This window comes from Melozone crissalis, unplaced genomic scaffold (assembly GCF_028551555.1).
Source record: "Melozone crissalis strain CALT ecotype California unplaced genomic scaffold, PUWL_Pcris_2 ptg000004l_1, whole genome shotgun sequence".
NCBI classification, from domain to species: Eukaryota; Metazoa; Chordata; class Aves; order Passeriformes; family Passerellidae; genus Melozone; species Melozone crissalis.
The window spans coordinates 14,278,059-14,304,941 of NW_026535782.1; the positions used below are offsets into that span (position 1 = coordinate 14,278,059).

General features: G+C 39.1%; 1 protein-coding gene across 1 annotated transcript in view; it reads left to right on the forward strand.

The window, feature by feature from the left end:
• The window catches only part of CADPS2 (calcium dependent secretion activator 2), a 284,927-nt gene that overhangs the window by 65,667 nt on the left and 192,377 nt on the right, over positions 1 to 26,883 (forward strand). The gene's annotated exons all lie outside the window — the stretch shown is intronic.

The window sequence follows — 26,883 nt, forward strand, 5'->3', positions numbered from 1 at the left end:
TTGCTTAGCTTGCTTTGTTTTAAATGTGAAGTGTACAATCCCTTCTTTTACTGAATTATCATTTTATATAAATGTGTCTGTCTTATGCCTCCTTAGCAAAACAAAAACACTGAGCAAATTACATATTCTTAATCTGTGGTATATAATTTCATATCAGGCATTTATTATGGTCCCTCTTTGACCTTTCACTTTCTTATTTCTCTGGCTGCAAACACAGCCCCAAATCCTGGTGTGGTTCTGATATTTTGTACTGCTTTATATTTTAGCCTGCAATTCCTCTCACCCAGGTAGTGATGGTCCTTACAGAAGTGAGTGATCAGAAGGGATTCAAATTTTAAGACTAATGTAAAGGAAGAAGAATATGCCTGCAGGTGAGCACGTGTTTAGGGCAGCTGGTCCCTGAGCTACCCTGTCTGTATCTCAGCTTGTCAGAGCTGGCTGCTGTCTGTGTGCTTGCCAGCATGTGGTCACAGAGATGTGCTCCAGCGTCCAGAGCAGAGTCCCACACAGCCTGCCTGCTTGCACAATTGCCAGTGACCGGCAAGATGATTAAAGACCATGCTGCTGGTTGTTTGGTTGGGGTTTTTTTTCCCTCATTAAATAGTCAAAAGATGCAGTTTTGCATCTGTACTTAGATCCATATGGTCCTAGATGCGCACATGACTTGATTTCCCTGGACATCTTTGTGCTTCCTGATAGCTGAAGAACTGATGCCAGAGTCCTTGTTAAGATGCTCACCATGCTACTGGTGCAGCACTGCCCAGCCAGAAAGTTGCAACTGGGTGCTTGGAACTTTGGAGCATCACTTTACTTTCAGCATTTCCCCTCAGCTTGAATGTCAGCATGCTGGTTGGCAACCTGAATGAGAGAATGAATAATCTCCTGGGGATGAGACCTTGATATTTTTGTTTTATTTAAGTTTTCTGTTCTTGGTGTACTTTTCGTAAACAAGGAAGGTTTTCCTTTGAGAGCAGCAGGCATCCTTTGTTTCCATGTGTTTGTTTCTCTGTAATTTTCTGTGATAAATATGCTTCATGAATAATATGTTGTTCTGCTCCTTGGATGTGGGTACTCCTGCAGCAGAGCCTTCCAAGTCTAAGAAATATGTTAATCAGGGATGAATTTTCAATTTCAAGGAAATCCAAACTTTTCTCAAATCTTTATCCCTGATCAGCATAAGGTTAGTCACAAACACTTATCTCCCTTTTTTGAGTCTATTCACTTGCAAGTCTTCTGTAATCTTTCTTTGAACGTGAACAATAAAAGGAGTACACCTTTGTCAGTTTATCTATTAAATTACTGCTATTTATTTCTTTTTCTTTTGGTTTATTTATTCTCCTTGGTTTATTTATGTCCAGACAATCTGGAATGCTGTGGTAGAAATCTGGACAAATTACAGGAGTCAGTATCCAAATACTGCCCCTTCACAATTTTGCTGGTTGTCTCTGAATGCAATTCAGTTTTTAATGCTTTCGAGAGTGTTTCCTCTATAAGTAGTTAAATTATATGGTTGCAAAAGGAAACAAAGCAGATCTAAGTGTCTAGTTCTGTACTGTTTTTTTCAGTGTTGTAATGAGCTGTGACACATGCAGTGTAATCAGTAGTAGTGAAATGCCCACTGAAATCTCTTTGGCTTTACTCTCTTGTCATCTCTTATACCTTCCTCCAGGGCAGTAGTACAGAAGTCTTTTGTTTGAGATAAATCTGCCAATTAGAAAATATCCTTAATTTTTGCCTTCAGATAAGTAATTTTGTAATTTTAAAGTTTAATCTTTCATAATGGGAAGCAAGTTACCTTTTTTTTCTTGGTTTTGATCATTTTTAGCTCAATAAAACTTAGCAGAAAGCTATGAAAAAAACCCCAAAACAAAACAGCCAAATCATTTTAAAAAACTTGATTTTTAAAAAAGGCAATGAGCAAGTTTCCCAAACTTAGTAACATTCAAGCAGCAATATTGTGTCAGATCAAAATTCAAGATACTCAAGAATCCTTTGTCAGATAGTGCCAAATCAAAGGAGATTCCTGATGAAAAAATACCAGGGCAGGGGAGGCTCATGCAAGGATTTCCAGGAAAGTCTTCTTCAATTCTAGTCACCAGGGCTCAGGGAGATCTGCCTGTCCGCATTTCCATCACTGTTAACAGCGTAAAGCAATTAACCAGGTCTCCTTTTGTCTTTCAACCACAGGAGGAGCTTGTGGTTACTGTATTTGTATTCCTTGCAGGCACTTGTGTGTCTGAAAAATGAGCTTTGCATCAGTTGTTAAAATGTTACATTTTCTCATTTCTCAGAAGTTTGTTTTTGGGAAGGCATATGGGTGATGTTTTAGAAGCCCTGTTGTCTTATCTCCCTCCACAATCAATTCCTCCAATGTAGTAAAGGTGGTTTTAGTTGCTGTCTGACCATTCTTTCTATGCTTGTGTTTGGAGGGAATAATAGACTTACAGAAGTAATCTTAAAATACAGACATTTCTTCTGACAGTGGCATACTGTCCTAAAAATTTTACAGATGTTCAGTTGTGGAAAGACAAGTAAGCTGGTCCTTGGGACTCCAGTAACTGATATAGGTTGTGTAACTGGAGAAAAAAGTTCTTTTGAAACACCAATTCTGACCTGAGACTTACAGCAGTAATCAGTGATTAATTGTAAATGATCTCTGTTGCCTGATTCCAGCTCTCAGGCTTCTGACTGTGCTTCAGATATGCTGCAAATACAATTGAGAAAATGAAACAAGGGAACAAAATTCCATTTATCTTCCTCTGTTTCACTGCATGCTTTGAGCTGATGAGTCTTCTGTGCCTTAATTCTGGCAAGGGGCTCAGAGGGGAAGAAGAAGGAGTGTCTCTCAAAGTGTGCTGGGAATCCACAGCCTCACCATGGCAGTGCAGCTCACTGTGATGCTTTTAGCTCTTTTTCCCTCTTGAGCACAACCATCAAGGCTCACTGGGAAGTAAGCTAAGGCTTTCATCCTTCCACATGAAAGAGATTTACCACTTTTCTAATCCAACTAGCAGTGAGTACTGCCTCAGAAAGTCAATTTCTGCTGATGGTGAACTGATCAGAAAGGAAGAGGTAAAATGTCCTTCTTCCCTACTTGGGTTCTCCTGATGCGGCCATTATGCTACTCTAAAATATCCTTATAGTTCATTGTGTTCAGCACTGGTGTTGAATTTCAAAGCTAAGATTGAAAGGAAGGATAGATCCAAGTCCACACCAATAACAGGCCCTGAAGAGAAGATGAATGAAAGACCAAGAGAAATAAAAGACCATAACCCTCATGTGAGTAGCAAGTTTCTCACTGTTTGAGGAGTGAGCTTTAAACATGCAGGACTCATGGAAGTGGCCATGGACCCCGATATGTATGGATGCCAAAGGCCTTTTTTTGGATGCCTCTGAAACAAAAGTTGAGATGTCACCCCATGATCTACTTGAAAAGTGTTCTCCTGGAAATATGCCTTGTTTCTGATACTGAGCAAGGAAGCTCTTCTGTGTAGGAGGATACAATATAAGAAAATAAAGGTAGTATAGAAAGTAATCTTACTCCATTAAGGAGTTGCAACTGAGCCAATTATTAGAGATTGGGAACAGGCCTGACTTTAACAGGCCACAGCTGTAGCCAATAATGAGAGTGTTATAAAAGAGTGGGTTGGTTTGCTGAGGGGAGCTGGAGTCAGTTGGCTGCTGTGAGGACAAGGAAGAGTCAGTGCCTAGAGGAGCTGACTACAAGAAACATCAAGGATCAAGGAGGTACAAAACTCTAGCAGTATGGCACCCTTGCTATATAATGACAATAGAACTCTTGCACTCTAATGGCAACACTTCTACATTTGATATTGAACCCAGATGGAGTATGCAGCTTTTGTTTCCTTGGCAGTTTTACAGAGACGGGCCTGAGAACTGCAGGTGGGCTGCATCCCTCCCATGCGCCAGCCTGATCATCATGACCAGCAGGTGTGCAGGTTGCATCTGACTGCATTCTGTAGGCCCATGGGGACTGAGTTGTCTGCCAGCATTATAAGACAGTTTGATGATGCAGAGGTCAGACTTCTATAACCAAAAATGGCAGCAAGAAAAGAAAAATTTACATGTGAGAGATGCTATAGCTATTTTAAGACTGCCTGGATAAGGCCTCCTTGAACAGGAGTCACTGAGAAATTTCCAAGCAGTTGGAGGGGAAGATAATTTAGCTTGTGAAATGTAGATTTCTGTTCTACCATTAACTCTGAGAATAACTGTGTGTATGCTGTGAATGGAAAGGGGAGTTTTAAACAAGTTTTTGTCTTTGCACAGGCCTCTGGCAGTAGACAATAACTACTGAGGCAGCCAGCACCCCAAAACCCCCTCTTGTTGCAAGTTCTTAATAATGGCAAATTAGCTCTAATACAAAATGAATTATTCATTTGATACACAAATTTACAGAAATAAGATTTTAACAGATGACTTACTGCACAGGACAAACAAACACTGCTAGAAGATAAACAATACAGCACGATTGAGGTACTTGTATTACAGCTAGCAAAGAAGTTGTACAGATTAGGATTCTGTGTATCTTACCATCCACTTGCTGATGCGAGATACAGATGATACTTCCTCTCAGTTTTCAGAAAAGTATCCAGGGATATGCATCCAAACTTTGTGGGCAAAGCCCTGCACATTTCCAGGGAGTGTGTGGGAGAGTTCTGTCTCTGATAATTTGTGTAGCTTTTATATTGTAAAGCAGTGACTTTCAGTCAATGATATTTAAATTTTCTTTCTGTCTAGATCTGCTCTCCAGACCAAGCTATTTATTCTCACCTGGGGGTCCCAGAGATAACTCCCTGTCAGGTTATCTCATCCATGTACAACAGCTGAATGTGTTGGTAGAGAAGGGAGGGGAGGAGGAACGTCCTGCCACAGTGCATCACTACAGAATCACATTGATCACTATGGATGTCTTCAGGCTTAGCATTGTTTTATGGCTCTTGATCTGAATATGCAGAGTAATTTCTCCTGACTTAAGTATGAAGACTTGCAGGGGCTGTAGACTTCACAGTAATTATTTCTTTAAACCTGAATTTGTCTACTGAAAGGAAAGGTGAGTCTGTCTTTTCCTAAAGTGACACAGGAGGCAAATGCTGCTTCTAAAATGTTCATGTTTAATCATAAGAAAGTTGAATAAGTTATCCTGAAGGACTGAAAAAATGTGTAGGTAAATAGCATGTGGTACAGGGACTAGAATAATGGAACTAGTCAAGGAATGAGATTATGAGAGTCAAGGAATGAGACTATGAGACTTTTTTTTAGAGGTAGGTAAGCCCTGTGTGTGTCCGTGAACCCAGACCTCATTCTTTGAAAAAATAATAGTGAATACTGGTGGCAGGGGAGTTTGCAAAGCACAAGCAGGCATGGACTGAAAGCTGTGTGCAGTGCAAACAGTAATAAGATGTCCTTTTTATTACTGTTTGTTTAGAGAGGGGGGAATGCCTTTTTTACTGAAAGCTCTTAAAAGTACTGAGGTTAAAAATGTAGAAAATGTCCCTTATTGTAGTCTGCAAATTTAATTTTTGGCGATGGTCTTAATTTGCTTGTTAGCCTAAGTTAGAAGAGATGTTAATGAATGTTAAGGTCATGCTGTTGAACTGTCAGAAAAGGTTATGGTAAAACAGCAGTGTGAACAGGTTAGCAGCTTTTGTTAAGGACTGTTCCCTTTCCACTAAACTGACTTTGACACAGGAGTTGGTGATTTGCAAAGGAGGTCTATTTTCCCTGTCAAAGTATTGTTACTGCTAGTGTAATGACAGTCTCTGAGTTGGAGTTTTACCTTCACAGCACCAAAAGACCCTTGATACTCGTGCTAAAGCAGCCCTGCTACATCTTTATCTCTTTGTTCTCTGCATAGAGCAGGGTAGCAGAAAGATCTCCTGTACCAGCTGTGTGTTCAGGTTCATTGCTTTGTTTGAGGAAATGCCCAGGAGTCCAGTGTCCAGAATTCTTTTTCTGGCTACCAGTGCAGATACTGAATAATATTTATTAGACTGTTTGAACTAATGGAAGCATTTAGCTCAGTCTTTGTTGATTCTTTAAAACATTTATTTGCCTTAAATTTTTCAAATCTGTGATCATGAAACAGTTGCTGTTCTGATTGAAATCAACTGGAGACATAAGCCTGCCGCAGTTCAGAGATTCAGAATGAGCACAAAATTGCTAACCTAAATAACTATGGTAAGGGGTGAGAGTGTGTGTGTGTGCAGAGGTGTGTTGGATTTTTGGGGGGGTTTCTCTTTACTTTGTTCATTAACTGAGAAAGCTTTGTGGTGAAGGTAGGTGCAGTGGGTCTGGAATATACAGAAGCTTAAAATGGAAGTCAGAAAAAGTTGCAAAATTACACTTCTAAAGGTTATTTCTGTAAAATGTACTTGGTGCTTGTAATTCACATGTTGCTGTGTGATGAGATCCAGCTGGTACCTGTCAGCCTGATCATGGATCAGACTAATATCCTAAGCATGACCCATTATTGAAATAAAATGCAGTCCTGAAAAACAACTACAAAGAAGGCTGTTTACATTTAAAATTCAACACACATTTAGCTAATTAATAGAGCTTCAGCAAGGGACTCATCACATTACAGCCTTCAGAAATTTATTTAATCTGGACTGGAGCAGCCTATCAGGCTACATTTTGTAGAAATGCAAAGGTTCTGGTGCTCACATTTGGATTGACAGGTCTGTTTAAATTAGACATCCCCCTCAATTTGTTACATCTGTGCCCGGTTTCAACATGTCCAGTCCAAGCCCAAGAACCAGCTTTTTGCCTTACATTGAAGTTGGTTGAAATTTGTTTGGAGTTCCTAAAAAGTAAGGAGACATGGTATTTTAAAAAGCAGGATTTATAAAAGGTTTTTCCAGTGATTCTGTTCAGATGAAAGGTGAGTAATAGACCAAAACTTGGTGGGAATTCTATGTGCATAAAATATCCTGAGCTGGAAGGGACCCCACAAGGATCATCCAGTCCAACTCCTGCCCTGCACAGCACCATTCCCAGGGGTCACACCTTGCGCTGAGAGCATTGCCCAAACACTTCTTGAATTCTGTCAGGCTGGTGCTGTGACCACTGCCCTGGGGAGCCTGTTCAGTGCCCAAACACCCTCTGGGTGAAGAACCTTTTCCTAGTATCCAACCTAAACCTCCCTGACACAACTTTGGACCATTCCCGTGGGTTCTGTCGCTGGTCACCCCAGAGAAGAGATCAATGCCTGCCCCTCCTCTTCCCCTTGTGAGGAAGTTAAAACTGCAGTGAGGTCTCCCCTCATTTTCCTCTTCAGGCTGAACAGAAGTGACCTCAGCTGATTCTCATAGGGTTTCCTCTCAAGGCCCTTCACCATCTTCATTGCTGTCCTTTGGATGCTCTCCAATAGCTAACATCTTTCTAATACCACCAAAAAGTGCACACTGTTATTTATAGTTCTAGCATATAAGTCTGTAGTTAAAAAATGAACTGCTGGTGCTGCTTTGCTTTCTGTGGGGGCTGGGCTTGATAATCAAATTCATCATCTGCAATCCAGACCCAGTGAACTTGGATGGCAACGAGCAAGAGGTTGCCATAAGCAGAGCTGAATGTTTGTTTTTCAAATTTGCATAACTAATTGACAGCTTATTAGGAAAGCTGAAAGCTAAAGGCAGGAAAACAAATTGGTTACAGCAGAGGAAAATTATTGTTACAGCATTTGGGTACTGGGGACACTTAAGCTACATTAAAAAATTATCATTCGGGGGGTAGATGGAGCAGTCTGTCAGGAGGCCTCAGAAATAAGTTTAAGCTGAGCTTGTTGGTACTGCCACCTGTTTGATTCCATGGCTGTGCTTCTGCAGCACACTGCCTGACTGCTACAGCCATGGCCAGAGCAACAATAAATCTTGTTCCTTGTTCTGGTTTTCTTCTCTGGGAGCTCCAGCTGTCCTGTTTCTGCACCTCCATGCCATGCTGGATGGCTGCACTGTTCACCTGCATGGGGCCTGACGGGCAGGAGTGCTGACCGTGTGGGTGCTGCTGGCTGGGCTGTGAGCTCCAGAGCTGGTCTGAGACTGCAGCCATGGGCAAGGCACCCACTGCTGCTTCCCAGGGCTCCTCTGTCTGCCAGCAGCATCCTGAGCCACACTCTGGGAGAGAAACTTTGATGATTCAGTGTGGACTGTATTGCACCCACCGGCAAACAGGATAACCAAGTGTAGAGAGGGAAAGGATGTATCCAGCCTCAAAGAAAACATGTAAAAAGAAAATAGCCTTGCCGGCCAAAACATCTACCTCAAATACCCTAAAATAAAGAAAGTGTTAATTATGCTAAAATAGTTCTAATCATATATGTCTTGTGGTCATGATGAAAGCAACAGTCTTAAAGATTAGAAATACAGAAAAATTGGCTTCAGAGGTAGAAGAGAAGAAATCATGCTGTCTGCTGATTTATGTTTGAGAGTGGGAGAAACTTGTTTCTTAATTTCTGTTGTAAGGATGGGAAAGTTAAGGAAAAAATATTTTTAGGTAGCTTTGACTGGAGATTTCATGTAGCTGGTTGTAAAATACCATCAGATCTTTTTAGGGCTTCTTGCAATGATTTTTCATATAGGACTTCTAAGGAATATCTTTTGGGTCATGTAAAAATAGGACTTAAAGAGTAGAATTTCCATGGCAGCATTCTGGAGCTCATCCTGCCTCTTTAGCTGGCCCTGTGCCTTGTGCTGGGAGCATTTCAGTATGTTCTTGAGGAAAATGTTGTGAGGAGGAGGAGGTTTGTTAAGAACTAGCTGAAGTTTAGACAGCCAGAGGGCTGTATGAAAAAGATGGGCATTATCTAAGCCAGAAATGGACTGGGCTGATGGAAATTGGAAAAAGATTGTACCAGATTTTTAAAAACCAACTATAGGAGAAAGCAATAACTTCAAAATAATGCATTGTTTGTAAATGAAATCATAATATCCTATCTTAGAAAAAATAGGAAAAAAGTCTGCAAAAAGTCCCAATAAATTGGAAAAAGCAATTTAAAGAAATGTCAGTTAAGCAGAGCACATATATTAAAAGCAGAAAATAGTTTCCAATAATCCAAGTGAGTAGTTGTACAAATGGTTCTCATTTGAAGGGGGCAGGTATCTTCAGGTGCAGCAGATTTTTAGATGGCAGGAACCACAACTGTGATCTGTACAGAGCAAGTGATAACTGTGCAGAAGGAAGACTACTCACAAAAAGAAAACAAACCCATAATTATTCTGCATGGATCACAGAGCAGTCAGGGTTGGAAGGGACCTCTGGAGATCTTCTAGTCCAAACCTCCTGCCAAGGTAGAGCCCCTTATAGCAGGTGACAGAGAATCCTGTACAGTGGATTTTGGATGTCTCCAGACAGGGAGACTCCATGACCTTCCTGAGCAGCCTGTTCCAGTGCTCTGCTATCCACCGTGTGAAGTCTTGTGTTGAGGTGGAACTTGTGTTTTAGTTCATGGCCTTTGCTCCTCGTGTCACTGGGCACTGGTGAAAAGACTAAACAAGCCCTGCTCCTACAAGTCTTTCCTCACAAGAGAGATGCTCCAGTCCCCAGATCACCTTTGTGGCCTCTGCAGGACCTGCTCTCGTGGTTCCTTGTCTTCCCTGTGCTGAGGAGCCCAGAACTGGAGCCAGCCCTGCAGGTGTGGCCTCACTGGGGCGGAGTAGAGGGGCAGGATCACCTCCTTCAGCCCGCTGGCCACACTCTTCCCAATGCACTCCAGGATATCAAACTGTAATGATTTGTAATGACTTCAATTGCTGTCTATTGCTACATTTGTTCCATCTCCGGAAAAGGATATAGCAGAAATAAAAGAACCATAGAAAAGAACATCATATGTGTGCATGTATATTTGTATATTTATGTGCATATATTTTTTACTTATTTGTAAACCAGAGTGCAGATTATAAAGACTCTTTAGCAAGGCTGCTGGACTAAATGCAACTACTCTCGAAGTTTCTGAAGCACAGAAAAATTGCTAAAGTTCCTGAAGCTTAAGAAACTGTAAAGATTCACTGGGTGGGAGGGGGAAAATGGATGTGGAAAATTAGGAGCAGTTTAATAAGAGTCGATTGCCTACAAACTGTAGTTGCGAATGTGTTGGATAAAAACAACCATATCCACAAAGAAGGAGAGCCTGCAATTAAACTGAGTGTAAAACATGTGTAATTAGAAGCAATCAGTACAACAGAGAATATATTCAATGTAGGAGATTGATAAGAGAATATTCATAGGGGGTAGTGGAGAAAAGAAATTCTGAAGTTACCAAGACAAAGATGCATGCTCTCTGCCTCTGATTCAGCACTTCTTGTAGTTCATTAAAGAAAAAAAAGAGTTATATACATTAAAATGACAAGGGTGTTACTTAGCATCTTTTCTAACTTATAACTACAACTTCTATTAAACTAGCTTCAGTCTGGCAAAAGGAGACACAATTTTAGCTATGTCTTGTTATCACAAGGAAAAAATACTATCCCAGTAATTAACATGACAGTCATTACCTCTTTGGGTAGACCTTCATATGAGATGGTTGCTTGGAATCTTTAAGATCAGGATAGCTACAGCCTTGATATATTAGTTAAATATAAGCTAAATTTCCCTTATCAGACTTCACATATGGTAACTGAGTCAGATGCCTTGCTCAGAAGGTTAAATATTTGTTTTCTAAAGATGTAAACAAGGTCATGTTAGGCTTGTGAGCAGTTTCTGACTTTAGGAACTACAATAGAAATAGCTTCTCCAGGTCTTTTATCTATTTTTTCTGTCTACTCTGTTGGCATTTTATCTTCTTTGAGGCTTCTCTCCAGTGATTTGTTCAAGCTCGTGTTTATGTATTTTAAATTAATTTGTTGCTGGTTAAAACAGATTACCATGCCTTAGAGGAGGAACTAAGAATAAAGACTGCTTCCTCCCAGGTGAATGTTGTAATTAACATTAATCCTGTGTGCCAACTTCCTATGTCTCAGCTGTATTAGGAAGATGGAGAAGGCTCCTGGACTGAGGAAAGTCAGTCTCCTCATTGATGGAGAATTTCTCCTTTAGAGAACAGGAGATGTAGTTTTCATTCTCCCAACCTCTATCACCTCTCACTGTGAAGGAAGTGGAGGAAGACATGGCTTCTTGTCCATGTCTCAGTTAAATTATTTGACCATTTCTCTCCAGCACTTTGAGGCAAGTTAGGTCAGCCAGCTTGATGCTTGACAGTGGAGCTCTGGAAAAAAATAGGATCTTTAGATACCATCTCTTTTGTCTGTGTTTAGACATCTGTGAGCCCTGTAATGTTGTGCCAAACCTTCTGGTACAATGCTTTTAGCATGCGGAGGCACCTAGGCCTGGAATTTCCGCTCCATGGTAAATTCCTACCAGCAGAGCTGCGGGTTTCTTCTGAGGTCTGTCCCTGAGTTTTCACAGCTCCTTGCATTATAAAGGGCTTCTGATGTCTGTATGCCACAACTACTTAAATAATTGATGCTTTAAATAAATGGAAAGAGTGAAATGGTTTTTAGGATGTGTATGTAAATGCTTTCAAATACAGTGGTTTGAGAATTCTTTTAAGTAGACTGTAGTGAAAACTGTGGTGGGAGGATTTCTTTCCCCCCATCTCACTGTCCCCACTGCATAACCAAGCTGTGAGCCAGGATTGTAAACTCATAGAGGGATAGAGCAGGTTGTTTCAGTTATCCATTTTTTGTTAAGTTTCAGCTGGATTAGCTCCTTGATTTATATGACTGAGTCATGGAATTGAGATAATCAGCAGATTTGAGTCAGGTGCCAGATAGCCACTGAACACTTGATGAGAAATTTGGGCAGGAGGTGTTGGCTGCCTTTGGGTGGCTGCCAGTCTCTTATTGTCATAAGCATTTTTGGTCAGGACTACTTCTTTTTCCTAGCATTTTAATAATTTGCAGGGGGAATTGAATGATGATATTATTGACCTTGTTAGATGTCATTATTTAGGTGACAGAGCTAGTATTAATGCACGCAGAAAAATTCAAATTTCATCAACGAAAGAATTTTAATGGTAATATGGAAAATAGTTTGACAATGCTTCTTCACCTTTTTTCCAGCATTCTGTAGAAGATTAAAACTTTGTACACAGATAGCAATTTTCTTTTTTGATATAAGATGATGACCCCCTCCAAGCCTTCTCTATTCTTTTTCACTTTTAGCTATAGATAATCGCGATTCTGTTGTGACACATGAAGAAGCTTTAATAGTATTTTCTTCATATAGTGTGTGGCTCATAATTGTTACATAAAAACACAAAGTGAAGTGCACCCAATTAAACACCTGCAGGAATAAAATAGGATAAATCAGGAGAGAAGCCACCTCTGTGTGGTTGGGGTACACATCTGTGATGCATTTCTTTTCTAGTCCTATTTTGCACAAATTAGAAAACGTAACTTTTTTCTGGCACTGTCCCCAGAGTTCTCAACTAGATAAAATGAGAAAAACTGTACTATTGTCTTCTGATCCCAACTGAAATATCAGAAGATGTTACCTAAAAAGATGAGGAAGTCAATAATAGTTCCAGTGGGTTTTAGATGGATAACATTGATCTCTATGACTGTGTTGGAGTCAGAAGTTCATGTTGTTTATATAGCATTTGTATAAAGTCTCTGTGGTATTATGGATTGTTTTGAAGTTGTCTTCAATCCTTCAGGTTTTTTCTGCTTTAAATAAAGCTACAGAATGGAAGTCCAGCCTTAGGTTCACTCTAGAACTAAAACAAACCAACCAATAACCACTAAATGAAATGAAGCATAATATCTAGAAAGTGCAAGCAAATTAGGGTTCCTAAGTTACTTCTGGACTGGAGCCATGCCATATATATGTATCGCACCACCTTTTTTCCCCTCACATTTTGACTTCCTTACCCATTAACTCAGTGGGCATAAGGTAGAAAAATGGGTGCTGTTCATAAACAGTGTTTCTGATGAAGAAAACAGTGCAGGGAGGGTTCTTTTGATGAAGAAAACAGTGTGTCCAGTTTAACACCTTTGCTCAGTTTAGTGTTAGTTCTGAGTATGTCTGGGTAGCCGTGAGAAAGGGGCCTGGTCCATGTTTCACTGGCTGCTACACATGGAGTGAAAGATGAATCTTCTTGGATATCTCCTAGAAATATTCCAGCAGGGAGCATTTCCAGTCTTACAGGCTATAGAGAGGAAAATTAAGGGTTAAAAAGGGAGCATCGTGCTTTTAATTAAGTACTGAGAAATAGCTAGCATGAACCTTTATTTGAAGTAAAGCTAAAATCTGGTTAAATTTCAGTGTAAATCTGTTTCTGTTGCTGGTATTGAGACATAACTGCCTTTTCTGAAGTTTTAATTTAGGCTTTTTCAAATCTAGAAGTGGCTGCTTAGCTTGGCGTTTTTTCATTCTTGATGTCAGTCATTCTTTGCATCCCAAAAGATCAAAGCTTGTGCATGACAGTGAAGTTTTCCTGCCTTTTGACAATGTGTTTATCAACCTGCCTCTATGATGATTCCACTGCCAGTTTCTTACTTGATGACATTGCATCTCTAATTGCTTCCGTATTGCATGGCTGAAGCTGGACTTTGCTGTGTGCCTGGAAGCTCCAGAGTTTTTGGTATAATTTAATGCAGGCAGATTTCAAATGCAGCCTGCCAAAACGTATAACAACTTGAGATGTTGAGCTTGGCTCTGTCAGCACGTGAAGCAGTGCCTGCCAAAACCATGGGATGTGCTGGGCGTGAAGGAGGGCAGCTCCAGGTGATGCCAAGGCAGCATTCTGGTGTTTGCTGTAGCTTCCGTAGGTGTGAGCATCTTCCTGGCTGTGGCTGCTCCACAAGCACGTGCTCAGGGATGTGGCAGAGCTGCTGCACAGCTTTGCTCCACTGTGCCAAGCTTTGTGGTTCGAATCTGACAGTCTTCTAAAAACCCTTTTCTCCTTGACTTGAAAATAGAGTTCACTTTTTTGGTCTTGTTGGGCAGATGCGTACTGACTTTGTGGCTACAGCAAGTATTAGACTGACCTTCCAATAGTGTTTTTTGTTAGAGTTTTTTTCCTTTTCTTAATCTTTGCCCCTTACATGTTCAAATTCTCTAGCCTTTTGCCTGTTTTGTGTTTTATGGGCTAAATTCTTAGTGTGAGGGTGAAATAATCTGAATTTCACTGATTGGAGCCATGAATTCTGAAATGACACCTCAATACAAACTCTTAAGTACACGCTTACTGCTTCTATTGTAACAGATTTTTTTTCAGTACTTAAATAGCGATCATGATAAATATGCAAATTCTACAGTAAATTAACCTGTCAGTAATAATAACTATGTTGAAAGGTGCAATCATTTGTAGAAGTGGCCATGATAAGGAGGTTGTTTCTGGCTGTCATAAAATTGATGATTAAAATAAAAAACCTTTAGGGATTATTCTGGGCTCTTCGGACCATCAAATTAGAAAATCTGTGTTAGAAGATGACAGAAGGCTCTTGGTATGAGTAATATGTTTCAGAAGTTGGCAGATGAATAGTGCAAATGTTTCCAAATAGCCTGATGCAAAATTGAGTTACTTTTTTATAAAAACTACTTAGATCAGTGTAAGTCTGCTGCTTAGATAAGTGGGAAATATGTTTTGAGAATAGTCTAAAAGAAGCTGTAATAAAAATGAAAAATCTTATGCATTAGTGGAATTATGGCTAGAGATTGAGTGGAATGACAGTACAAAGACTAAATTTAGAAGAATTTACAATTAGACTTTGGCTTTGCAGTGTTCAGGTCTTGGCCCTATGGGTGGCAAGAGATGTGTGGTCTTCTCTCTGGGCATTAAAAGTGCATTATGATGTTGACTAATAGGCTAGTCACAATAACCAAATAACTTAGGCTTTATCTTGGTGTAAGTAGAGCTGGTTTTCCAGCAGGAGGGTAATGTTTGCTTGCTTATTACATTTGACTTGCAAACCATTTGCATTTCTTGCCAAAGCTCTTGACTGGCGTAGCTTGAAAACATTTTAGAATATAGGTGCTACTGTCATTTAAGAGACAAAGCTTAAAAATAAGCATACTTTCTTGTACATTTCTGGTTTATTGAAACTGGAGCCTATAATTGGAGAAAAGAGAAGTGAAGTCCTTTTAGGGTGAATTTGAAACAGACTGGGTACACACTGGAGACGGAGAACTTTTCAACATCATGGTGGTATTGTTTTTTTAATTTCTTTTACCATCTTGAGTTCTCCACACTGTACTTGTTGCTGGGAGCTTTGAAGCAAAAAAGTTCAGGACTTTAGGGGGTTTTTTTGGGAGAGGCCCTCAACTGTAAGAGCTCTGTGAGGAATTTTTTTCCTGATTCTGTGTGTAACTGTGCAACAAAACTCTGTAGGATCTTGAATTTCAGTGGGTAGATAACTTGGGTTTGTCCCTTGGTACACAACCGTAGTTACCTCTAGGCAAGAGGTTCCTCTGATTGTAATAATTGCAGACTGCCCCATTAATTGCAAACGAAGTTTCATAGATTGTTCTGCTATTGTCAGCACCTCCCTTGGAAGCCCAGGAGAGAAATGCATGTTTGTGGAAATGCTGAGGGAGGAGGATAAAGGCGTATGGAGAATGTCTTCTCCATCGTCCCAGGCTGGGTGCAAATTTTACCTCACCTTACCATTCCTTTGGAGTTCAGACATTACCTGAGCAGTATGGATGCCATGGAGGTCAGGGGCAGTGGGAACTTGACACGCAGAAGTTTTTCCTGTTAGAGGTAGAGGCAATAACTCACTGGTGTGGCTGTAGAGAAGAACTTACTTTTTGTGTCTTAAGTTAAATTTAAAACACAAAATAAAATAAAGTTAAATCTTTGCCATAGAAAACTACTAGCAAGGCAAAATAGTTGATGATTGTGTAAAATTATTTATAAATAAATAAAGAAGAAATCAGAGGTGTTTCTGAAGTGAGATGATATCTTGAACGGTGATCTTTAAAATGGTCTAGAGAATGTTGAAGTATAGTGAATTAATATTTTCTAAAACTTAAGTACTCTAAAGAGAGAGTAAACTATGACTGAGAAACCTCAAAGTTACCATTAAAGCTATTTGGACCTTGACATATAATTGGAATGCATAAAAATAGTCCAACTTTTAAAAGTTTGCATTCTGCATGCTAAAATCTAGAGGGATTAAACAGCAGACCAACTGTTCATTAATCTTCCCATTGAAGCATTGCTTTCTGAAGTGCAGCCAGCTGGGTGATTATTAAATCTAAGGAAGGATTTAAGATTTAGAATGCATTTTGAAGCTCTTTTTGTGTATTATAACTTTCCTGCCCACACTATGAATTGATCACCCTTGTGAAAAATTAATCAAGGAAAATGTATTGTTGTTTTTTGACACACAAAGATTACACTTAATAAAGATGAAGAGAGAGAATGTATTTATGATAAAGGCTGTTTTTTTAAGAAAGTTGTATTGGAATAAAAATATTTGTACGACTACAGTTAGCAGCTGAATGTGACATGCCATGGCTTAGTGTCTGCCAGCCCCGAATATCCTTTATAACTTTCTGAAATAGAAATGCATTCTAATGAGTGATGAGATGGTGTTACTGTTGAGAAATGTCCACACAAGTAATAATGCATTCTAAGTGCAAAGACATAAAAAACAATTCCCCAAGCATTCCCATTTTCATGATGCATTGTTCCTGCCTGCATTTGCACTTATATTCCATTGTTCTTATCTTCCTCTTAGAACAGAAAGACTTTGGAGTACAGATTGTCCTTTGGGAGAAGCAAGGAAGCAGTTTTTGTAACACCAGATACATTCTCATCACAAAACTAGTATTATCTATCACATCAGCTTGCAGTTAAACTCAACTGTGTTGTTCCATCCTGTTTCTCCCCAAATGATTCAAAGTCTTCTTCTGTTGTGACTGTTTAGAAGTTCTGGAAGGCGCTCGCACCACTTGCCTTGGGGTGTTTTGTAGAAGTCTGGACAATGAATCTTTGCAAGCTTCTCTGTCCTCATTGTGGCAAGAGAGCTTCCTCTAGGAGGGCTTCAATGCAGAGCCTGCATGAGGAGCTCTGGGCTGTCCTCTGGAGCAGTGTGCCCTTGCCCAGTATTCGGAAAAGGGTCTAAAATGGGTGAATTGCATAGGTAAACATGGGTAGTAGGACAGTTTGTACTCCTTTCATCTTCTAGATTACATCTCTTTATCTACTTGACTCCAGTCAGGCAGTTTCAGATACCTGTGGCAGTTGCCACCTCCTTTTCCCCTCTTCAGCCTTGGTTCTTACTTCCCATATTTTAGTAAGGATGGAATTATTTTTTAAGCAACTATCCTAGCAGCTGTTGAGTCATGCAGGAGGTGAAAGGTGCAAGCAGCCTTTTCTATTTGGTTTTGGGATGCAAAGTACACAGCTGTGATTCTTTCTCATAGATCTTTTGCTCTGCCACTTCATCTAATTCTCAAGAATACTGTTAAAACTAGGTCACCCTTCATGGGGTACAGAAGAAGTTTTTCCTTAGGTGGAAAGTGGCTGCATTTTCCCATGTGTCTATTTCTCCTTAATCCTGGGGATCACTATAGGAGAAAGGAGCCATATTGGTAGATAGGATATCATCAGGAAGCCTTCAGAGGCTTTAGAGGGTCTACTCTTGTCCTTGTTTTCCAGTGAGTACCCAAGTTTTGCAGTATTTGCAGTGTCAGTTCTTTTCCAGTTTCCTTAGGCCACAGAGTGAAGTCAGTGCTTTAACCTTTCTCCCCACCCAACAGTGCCCTTCCTACTCCACTGAAAATATAAGCCACTAAAACGAATTAGTACAGGGAAAGAAAGTGGCAGGTTGTTTGCTTAAGTTGTCAGTTTGCTGGCACTTCTTCAGTTGCTAAAGCAGAAAGAAAATAATGTTATGAGACAACATTTCAGGTGGCTTCAGCCCAATTTCTGTTTGCTCATGTCCTTTCTGAGGATTCAGCTGCAGAATATATAAACTGGAAGTGAAACAGTGGCACTGATCAGTAAAAATACGTGTTCTGAAACAGTGTCCTCACTTTGCATGAAAGTATTTAGGGTGGTGGTGGGTGATGGGGACTGAAAGGATCTCAGCAGACCTGGTCTGACTATAGAGTCCTTGGCATTATAGTCAAAAATTGAGATATAGTAGTGTGCTCATTTGAACTAAAAGCTATTAATCTATACTCAGGTGAAAATGGTTAATCCAGAAGCATATTAGTGGTAATAGGGAAGTGAAATAGCCAATTCTTTTCATCTCTGACAAAATGAACCCGGTGCAATACCAATGATGAAAACTGTCACTTACATAACTTACACTTTCAGTCAAGTGGAATAAAAACTAGAACCACAAGTGACTGCAGAAGAAAATTTAGAGAAGTGAAGGACTGTTTTCTCTTCTTTATTGTACTTGGCCATTTACTTCAATTTTTCTCACAGTTAATGCAAGAAATTGGATTTTATATTTAGAAACATTGTATCCTAAGAGGTAGGACTGTCGTAAGAGATAAAGTGCTGGGGCTTCTTGTGTTTTTTACAGCACTCAGTAAACACCAAAAAGTATTGAGGAGTTCCTTAGCAAGCCAAATGAAAATATGAGTTACTGATTTTAAGCAGGTGTGTGTTTTTCTCAGGTTTGCACATACCAGAGGTAGTTTTGTATAAACTAGTCATCATCTGTTGATATCGGAATAGATAAGTATGCTAAGTAAATGTTTTTTTCCTAATCCTTTTTAGCAAGACTCTGTTTGCTACTCATTATTTCTATGTAAATATGTTTTCTGTTTGATGTCTTTTTTTTTTTTCAATCTTTGGTTTCTTCTTTTCTGCCTTTTTTTTTTTTTTTTTTTAGCTTTTTTATCCTTTGTCTTCTTCCCTTATAGTCAGGGTTGGACACCTTCCTTATGGAATTTGCTGGAAAATAGGGACCAATTGTGAGGTGAGAGTAAGCCTTTTTACAGTGGCATCCCCAAGGCATGCTGTGTTACACATTCAATTTAACAGCCTGTTTCAGTTTTAGGCTATCTAAAATAGAGCCTTTGAAATCCTCATAACCTGGAACTTTGCAGTGGTCACCAAAGGGAGGAGTTGTGGTCAGGCAGAATCAGCCCACTGGAGAGCAAGCTGTTAGCTCTCTTACAGCGTGCTTCAGCCTGAGCAGTGGGGCTTGGGAAAAGGGGAAGCTGCTGTTGAAGGGAAGATCACAGTGCCTGTTCCGAGGGGAGGCTGAGCAAAAGTGACCCACAGCCGTGCTCACACAGGCAGCAGCGTGTATACTGTGTCTCACTAGGGTGTAAAAACTATTGCTGCTGTTACCAGCCGTGAAAGGAGGATAAATATGCTGGTTTCAAAAGGGTAGCTGGTTAACTTTGATAAATTAACCCCGGAGAAAACGCTGCTTCTGGATGAAACAGTTTGGTGGATTTTTTAATGGTGATTGTCACTCTACCTCTGTTTGTTCTTATGCCCAAGGCACGAGCATTGCAGCACACGACTGTGAAATGTCTTGCCATCAGGAACAGGAGTTTGGGTAGACATTGGCAGTTGCTTGTGCATTTAGAAAAAGCTGGAAAAGAAAAAAATCCCAGTGCACAGTGCTGTGTAGTTTGCTTACAAGCATGTACCCCTGGAGCTGTAGCAGATATTTTAATTTTCAAGAGTTTGAGTTTTGGTGGTTTTTTTTACAGATAGCTGGTTGCTAAGCTGTGGTAAGTGTTCAGTGTGCAGCTGTTGTGCCCGAAAGAGATGAAGAAAGCAAAGTACATCACCTGAAGATTTCAGCTTGTGATGGTTTCTGAACCATTAATATTTATAAGAAGAAAGGTGCTCAGGAAGGGTAGTAGGTATATTTAAAAAAAAAAAAAGGAAAATTTGGAATTATATGCCTCTTTGGATGATGATGGTTTACTACTTTAAATTTTGCTTCCTTTTTTACCTTAATGTAATGTGCTACTTTAAAGAGGTTTTAAAAACAAACAGAAACCCATGACCTCAGTGTAAGCCAAAACTCTTTTTTTTTTTTTTTCAGATTTCTCACCCCCTCAAAATTAAGGAAAACTGTACAATGTACTTCTAAGAGAAGTAACTTTCATTAACAAAATAATCATGAAAATTCTGAAGTAATTAGAGTTTATAGGTGTGATTTCTTAAAATATTTTTGCTTTTACCTGAAGGTGAGGACTCTGTTCTGATGACTTACATAGATTTAAAAATTGGATCCATTAACTCTGATCATTTCATTGTAAAAAAATCAAAATAGTGCCTGGAGGATATTTCTAGGGTATGAAAGAGAACAGGGGAGGAATAAGACTTGCAAGCAATGTCTAATTTATTTTTTTTCTAAAAATGTGAGAAGTGCTTCTGATTTCAAAATACTGAGCAAATCTCATTAACTACCTCAATTTCCACTCATATTCAGCAGCCAAGAGTTATTAGAAGTAGCTATTAACATGCTACATTGATAACTACTAATGTCTTCTTTGATATAAATGCTATTTCAGTAGCCAGTGCAGAAATTTTAAAGAGCATAAAAATAATTATATTACTCTTGGATATATGATGCTACTACATTAACTATTTATTTTTGACCCAAAATGATCTTGTTGTTCTAATTTGCTTAGTTGAACTAATCTAAACATCAACTTAATAATTTTTGGTGTGAAGAAAATAATTTTTTCTTTCTTTCAAGACTGTTGTAAGTGCAGTGAGAATATTGTATCTTCTGCTGCTCCAGGCTATGGCAGCAGACAGTGCTGGACATTACATATGTTAATTGCTACTAGGAATAAACCTTTTTTCTTAAAATGTAATAGCTGTGGAAAGCTGTTCTCCAAATTGTGAGAAGTTTTTGCGCCTTCATCAAACAAGCCCCAGCCCTTGATGTGATGCATTGTGTGGTTTCAGTCTAGAGTGGAACTACTGAGCAGTGTGAGAGCTGTCCCAGAGAACATTGCTCACATTAACGACTGAAATTGGAATAATTTTTATTCCTGTGGAACAGGAAGGACTTTAGGTTGGTGAGATCTCTCAACAGTGACTCTGAGGAGCTGCTGCAGTAGCTGCATTGGGGCTCTTTAATATTACACAGAAAATGTCTTATGCTTTGTTTTGCCTCAAGTAATGATTCTAGCACAACATGATGATGCATGTCACATCCAGTTTTTTATTTAAAAACTTGTTTCAATTCCTTTTACTTTGCAGAACAAGAATTATTGTCTTTTGGAGAAATTTTAGCGCTCAATTTAGCCCTGAAAATTGCTGTCTTTTTCAAAAAAATTATTCTGTAAGTCATAAACTCAAGATGGTAATTGTGCAAAGCACAGCAGGAGCTTGAGTACAAAACACATCAGAAAAGTATATCAGAAATCTAAAAAGCTTTCATAGACTTGAATATTCCTTGGACTTCCATCAAAGTCCTTTTTGCCCTTGTTCAGTCTTTATCAAAGAGGTACTTCTGTTCATTTTTATTTTTTAATTGACAATTTCTGATATGACATAGTTGCTAATAATCTTTATACAGTTCCAGCTTTGCTCCTGGTAAGATTAAAGGAGAAAATTCCTTTAAAACAAGAACACATCCGTAAGAACAAAATGTTTCTCTCCGTAGCTGTGTATCTGTGTCTGGGTGATAGCGTACTTCTGAAAAAAATCTCCAAAGAGAAATAAATATCTTTGGGCCTTACATGACAGTCCTTTTTCTAAGTTATATGGAAAGGTTCTGTTTTAACAGTAGCATGTTTTAAGGATGCCCCAAATACCAGTTTCAGCATATTGTCCTGAGTAAACACACTGGAGATCTAGGTAGTTACCTCTCTGGATCATCAGTCATTGTGCTGCTGTAGGAGGGCAGTGCTTGGCCCTTGTGCAGCAGGACCCTTACAGTTGTGCCAGCCTCTGGTGGAGTCTTTGGAAGAAGGAGACCATTAAAGAAGGTGTTTGGATTGCTGGTGCTGGCCCAATGGTCATGCTGTAGTTCTTGCAGCTCCTTAGAAAGCTTCTGGAGGCCAACAGAGTCCTGAATAGTCCTAGTTAGAAGGACATCATGTACTATCACAGGTTAAAAAAAATAATGTGCAGCATCAGTTGGAACAGTTGATGCAACCACTTTTGAATGCTCAAATGTAGGTAATGAAGCATTTCCTATGGTCTGCATCAGTGCAGAGATTCCTGTTACAATTGTTTTATGCCTAATTCAGAATGGCATATAAGTAATAGAAGGAGGAAGGTATCAGAACTTCTGGGTAACCTATTATTTTGAGACCCTGGGTGCAGTGGCTGTGTTTTTTATTCCACCTTGTCATGAATGCGTGATTTAGATTTCTTAAAGAAGCCTTGTGAAAGGTATTAGCAAAAGCATTTTGAATATGGTGTTGTGAAAGTGTGATTTAACAAGGTTCAATGTCAACGTTCACTCTGTTACTCTGCAGCAGAGTTGTTTGAACAGTGATTCAAAACTACAAAGGCATAAGTAAAGCTACCAGGGCACAAGTCAAAGTTATCATGCTAAAAGGTTACACACAATATCAGTTGCTTACCAAAGATCTGCCATTGTAAAGGGTCTCAGCCTTGAGAGGCTCAAGGGAAGATCGCAGCTATGCAGCCAGGCTGTTTAGCTGGGAGAGCTCAAAGAAAACTCACTTCATCTGTCATATACAGGGAACACAGTTCCATGTACAGGATATGTATGTTGGCTTTTACTGAAATTACGTGCAGTGGGAGAGGTATTTGTGAGATTTCTTGTGCCCACAGCCTTCTTTGTTCCTTGATAAATGGGTCTTGGAAAAGCCACCTGCTGTTCATGCGTGAGTCGCCTGAGCAGCGTTCCAAGGTCACCAGCGCTCACCTGGGTCCCTCTGCTCCTTTGTGGGTTTTCAGAGAACACATGGGAGCTAGAGGAGTTCTTGGCCAAGCTATGGGCCAGGCCATGGCCTCCACTGGAGCCTGTACCAAGCTGCTGCTGGTTTGGTCATGTGGCTGAGCGCACCCATCACACACCCCTAACTGTGCTGGAGTCTGCATGGAGCTCAAGGGTTTGCATCCAGAATTTAGCAAAAGTGTGAAAAGCTGTTATGCAGCCCTGAAAGAGGTATTGGAAGAAAGGTAATAAGCTGATTCAGGTGGTGTTTAGTGTGTCTAGCAGTTTGCTGTCCCAGAGATGTAGTGTGCAATTTGGGCTTTCACAGTATCTTCCATGAATGATGATGCATTGAGCCCTGACTGTTAAGACATAGGACATGTCTAAAGGGAAAAGGTGATCTCCTCAAAGCTACAGGAGCAGAAGTGACCATCAAAAATGAAGAGAAATCTCTAATGGCTCTTGTGGAAGGTGGCAAATGAAGCTCCAAGTGGTGCATTGCTTAAAGAGGAGGAGAATGTTGGTGCTTTTGCACTACTAGAAGGTGTACAGAGGCCTGATGAGCAAGAAGTTTTCAGAGGTTGAGAAATCATTCCTGTGGCCCACCTATCCTACTACATTTGCTTGAATTTTCTTTTTTCCTTAGCTTAAAAGTAGAGAGTAAGATAATCATGTTTGTGTTGCCTAATTGTATAATTAGTCAAATTTGGTATGATGTCTAATAAATAGAAAAGTTATTTAAGTTCTAAAAGTTATTTAGGTTATTTATGTTCTAGAAGTGAAAAACAGTTATTTTCATAATATTTCTAACATTTTCTTAAGTTGCAGACACTGCTAAATAATGATTTTCATCTTTAAACAAAAATATACTTTTAAGGTAATTATCTAGTGCTAAAGACTGTTTTGAATTAAGGTTTTTTACAGGCATTTGCATTAGATGAAATTGCATATGTGTAATGATTGGAAAAAAAGTGGATTTAAACAGTGCTTGTGTAGTTTACAATTGTTACTGGGGCTTTTTAAAAGCATGTTATCTCACCTTTGAATGCGTTGAGCTTTATCCATCAGAAACTGAAGGTGTGGCTCAGTCCAGAAGTATTTAGGAGGACACTAAATCACACGAACTGAAAAAATTCTTCAAAGTGGATATATATGGCCCATTGGAACCTGTATTTTAATGATCTGTTTTCTCCAGAATGCATTTTAATTGTTAATAGAGCATTCCTTTTTAGTGTTTGATACTTTGTTAGCAGTGGGTAACATGGACAGTTGATGCTGATTTGTGGATTCAATAAACTGGTAATGATACTTGACATTCAGATGTTGACTGTCCACAGTATCAATCCAGGATGTCTTTGAGGAAGTCTGAAAAATGTTTGTAGTAATAAGAAATGCTTCATTAAAAACTTTGACTCTTTCAAATTATTTCTGAATAATGTTTGGACTTCCAAAAGATTCTGGCTGATCTGCCAAATCTAGTTCCATGCAGAATTAAATTTTTGTGCCCACAATAACTTTTTCTGATGTTTTATATTTCACACTCAAACCTCTTAATATTTTTCATCTCCAGTTCCCCCTCCCAAGTTGAGAGACTGGAGATAACATTTTATATTGTAAGTTTTTGAATAATTATTTAATTAGAACTAAGTCTAATGATCGGTTGAAATACAGGAATGAAGGCAGTACGAACCAGAGATTTAGTGAATGTACTTAATTAGCATTTTGCTTTAAAGATAAATATCAATAAAAATATTTTCCCTCATGGGGATGATTTTGCTGCTCGTATAATCTTTGAAAGCTCTGAAACCAAGCAGATGAATCTCAGAAGTCTAACTGAAGCAAATGATTTTACATTCAGCATGAATGTACCATATGTCTTTCAGGAACAGGATTAATGAGACACTTAATAGCTTTTTAATGCTATTTTAGTGTTTTAAATTTGTGACACATTTGATACAATCGTAATAGAATTTCTATTCTCTTATGGTTTTCTGTTGCAAATAAATCCTTGACTATGAAATAGTTTTACTAAAATGTTATTATCGCTTTTTAATTACCTTAAATGCAAGTACTTCATTTTAGAGATGATGTTACTTTTTTTTCCCCCTCAGGAAAAAAATGGTAAATTTCCACTCAAATAGGAATAATACTGCAAGAGCTTTAGGTCCAGTGGATTCCTTTGCAGAGCAAACCATGTTTTTCATACCCTGTCACTCACACCTTGAGTTTATATCTTGAGTAATTTCCTTCTCTATCCATTGTATCTTGAGAAATAATTACCTTAGAATAATTTTTGAAAATTTAATAAAAATACAGTTTGTGACCCAAAACACATCAGAAGGGAATATTTTAGAGTCAAGGGCACATGCATATTATACTTTCTTTTTGCACATGCCTGTTGTTTTGTCCAACATGAACATGCCATTATTTTGTGATTATTATGTGCACCAAGTGTTGCAATAGTGCTTCCTTTCCATGATCAAGTGGTCAAAAAAATGGAATGGGTCTTGCCTGGAAAAAATTCTTTTGGAAAATCAACTTAAGAATCACTAATAAGTTTTGAATTAGTAGGGCTTATAAATCAAGGAGAGTGCTTGCAGCTTTACAGCCCTTTCATTCAGGATTAATCATTTCGAATAACAACACAGAAAGAAGGTAATGCAAGGTGAATGATATGCTGATGTTCTCACAGTGTGTATTTTGCAGGTTTGGAGTTGGGGTTTTTTGGTTTTGGAAGTATTTTTTGGTTTTGGGGGGGATTTGGGGGGTTTTTTTGTTTGGTTTTGTTTGGGTTTTTTTGTTTTGTTTTCACAAGACTGGTCCAGTTATAATAGCAATACATCAGTTTGTGCAATCTTGCATGAATATGAGATTTTGGGTGGGAAGTGTCTTTAAATATTCTTAATTTCTCACTGTCTTCTGCATCTGCTTTCTCTTGTTGGTAGGCAGGCTAATGTGATAGAAGATTAAATATTTTGATGAACAGTACAAAGTAGCTGAAATAAGTTTGAAGTAATTTTTTTACCAGTGAAGCTGTTAGATGAATAATTTGTAATTACAGACTGTTAAAACAAGGCAAGACTTAATATCCTTGCACCTGTTTGTGTGAATAAGTTTTATTGCTGAATGAAATGTCTGACTATTAGTTGTTTTGAAATGAGATTCAATATTTGTGTAGTCTTTTGAGGAAATTAATGTAAGCAGTAATTGACAGTAACTACGTCAGGTCCCATTATGAGTAAGAATTTAACCTTAGATGTTCATGTTTACATAAAAGAAAATGTATTGTAGTACAGATAGAGCATCACATGTGATTAGCATATATTGGTGATGGGGTTTTTTAGAATAATCTCTTTGGGCAAATACTTCTAGCTTTAATCTGCAGCATTCCTGTGCAATATTGATTAGTATATCTGTTGAAAAATACCTTTTATAAGTAACAGTGTTTTAAAATATGCGGCAAGAGAACGTACATTGACACATTTTAGAATTAATTTTTTTTATCTGTTTGCATCTGTGTACTCCTCTGCTCAGCTTTTCAGCTCCTGCCCTACTCCACTTTTCCGTATTTTGAAAGTGAAGCACGGTAGGTTGGTTTAGATTGGTTGTTAGGTATACCGTCTTCTAACATGACCTGGAGTCAGAGCTCTGCTCTGACTTTTCCATTCACAATCATACATGATTTCATAGCCCTTGGTGACTGTAATGACTGTCTGAAAGTGCATGCTTAATTCCCAGTTCATACATCTGACTGGAGAGGGCAGACAGGCAGAAAGGTGATGGTTCTGTTTCAACTTAGTGGTTTCTCATGTGTTCCTTGCATTTCAGCTGTTCTTGGGATGTTGGTGTGGCACCCAAGCAGCTGAACCATGCAGAGTGGGGGGCCTTGATTCATCTCCCTCTCCTGCGGAATCCTGGTGGTTCTCCCTGAGTTATCCTTCCAGTGGCATGATGTAGTTTAATCCCTGCCCAAGGCACACATCCATTGTTTACACAAGTGATTGTGCTGCATTGTCAGCTTTTTGTTGGTTGCATCTTGCAGAGAAACAGTTTCATGAGACTTGTG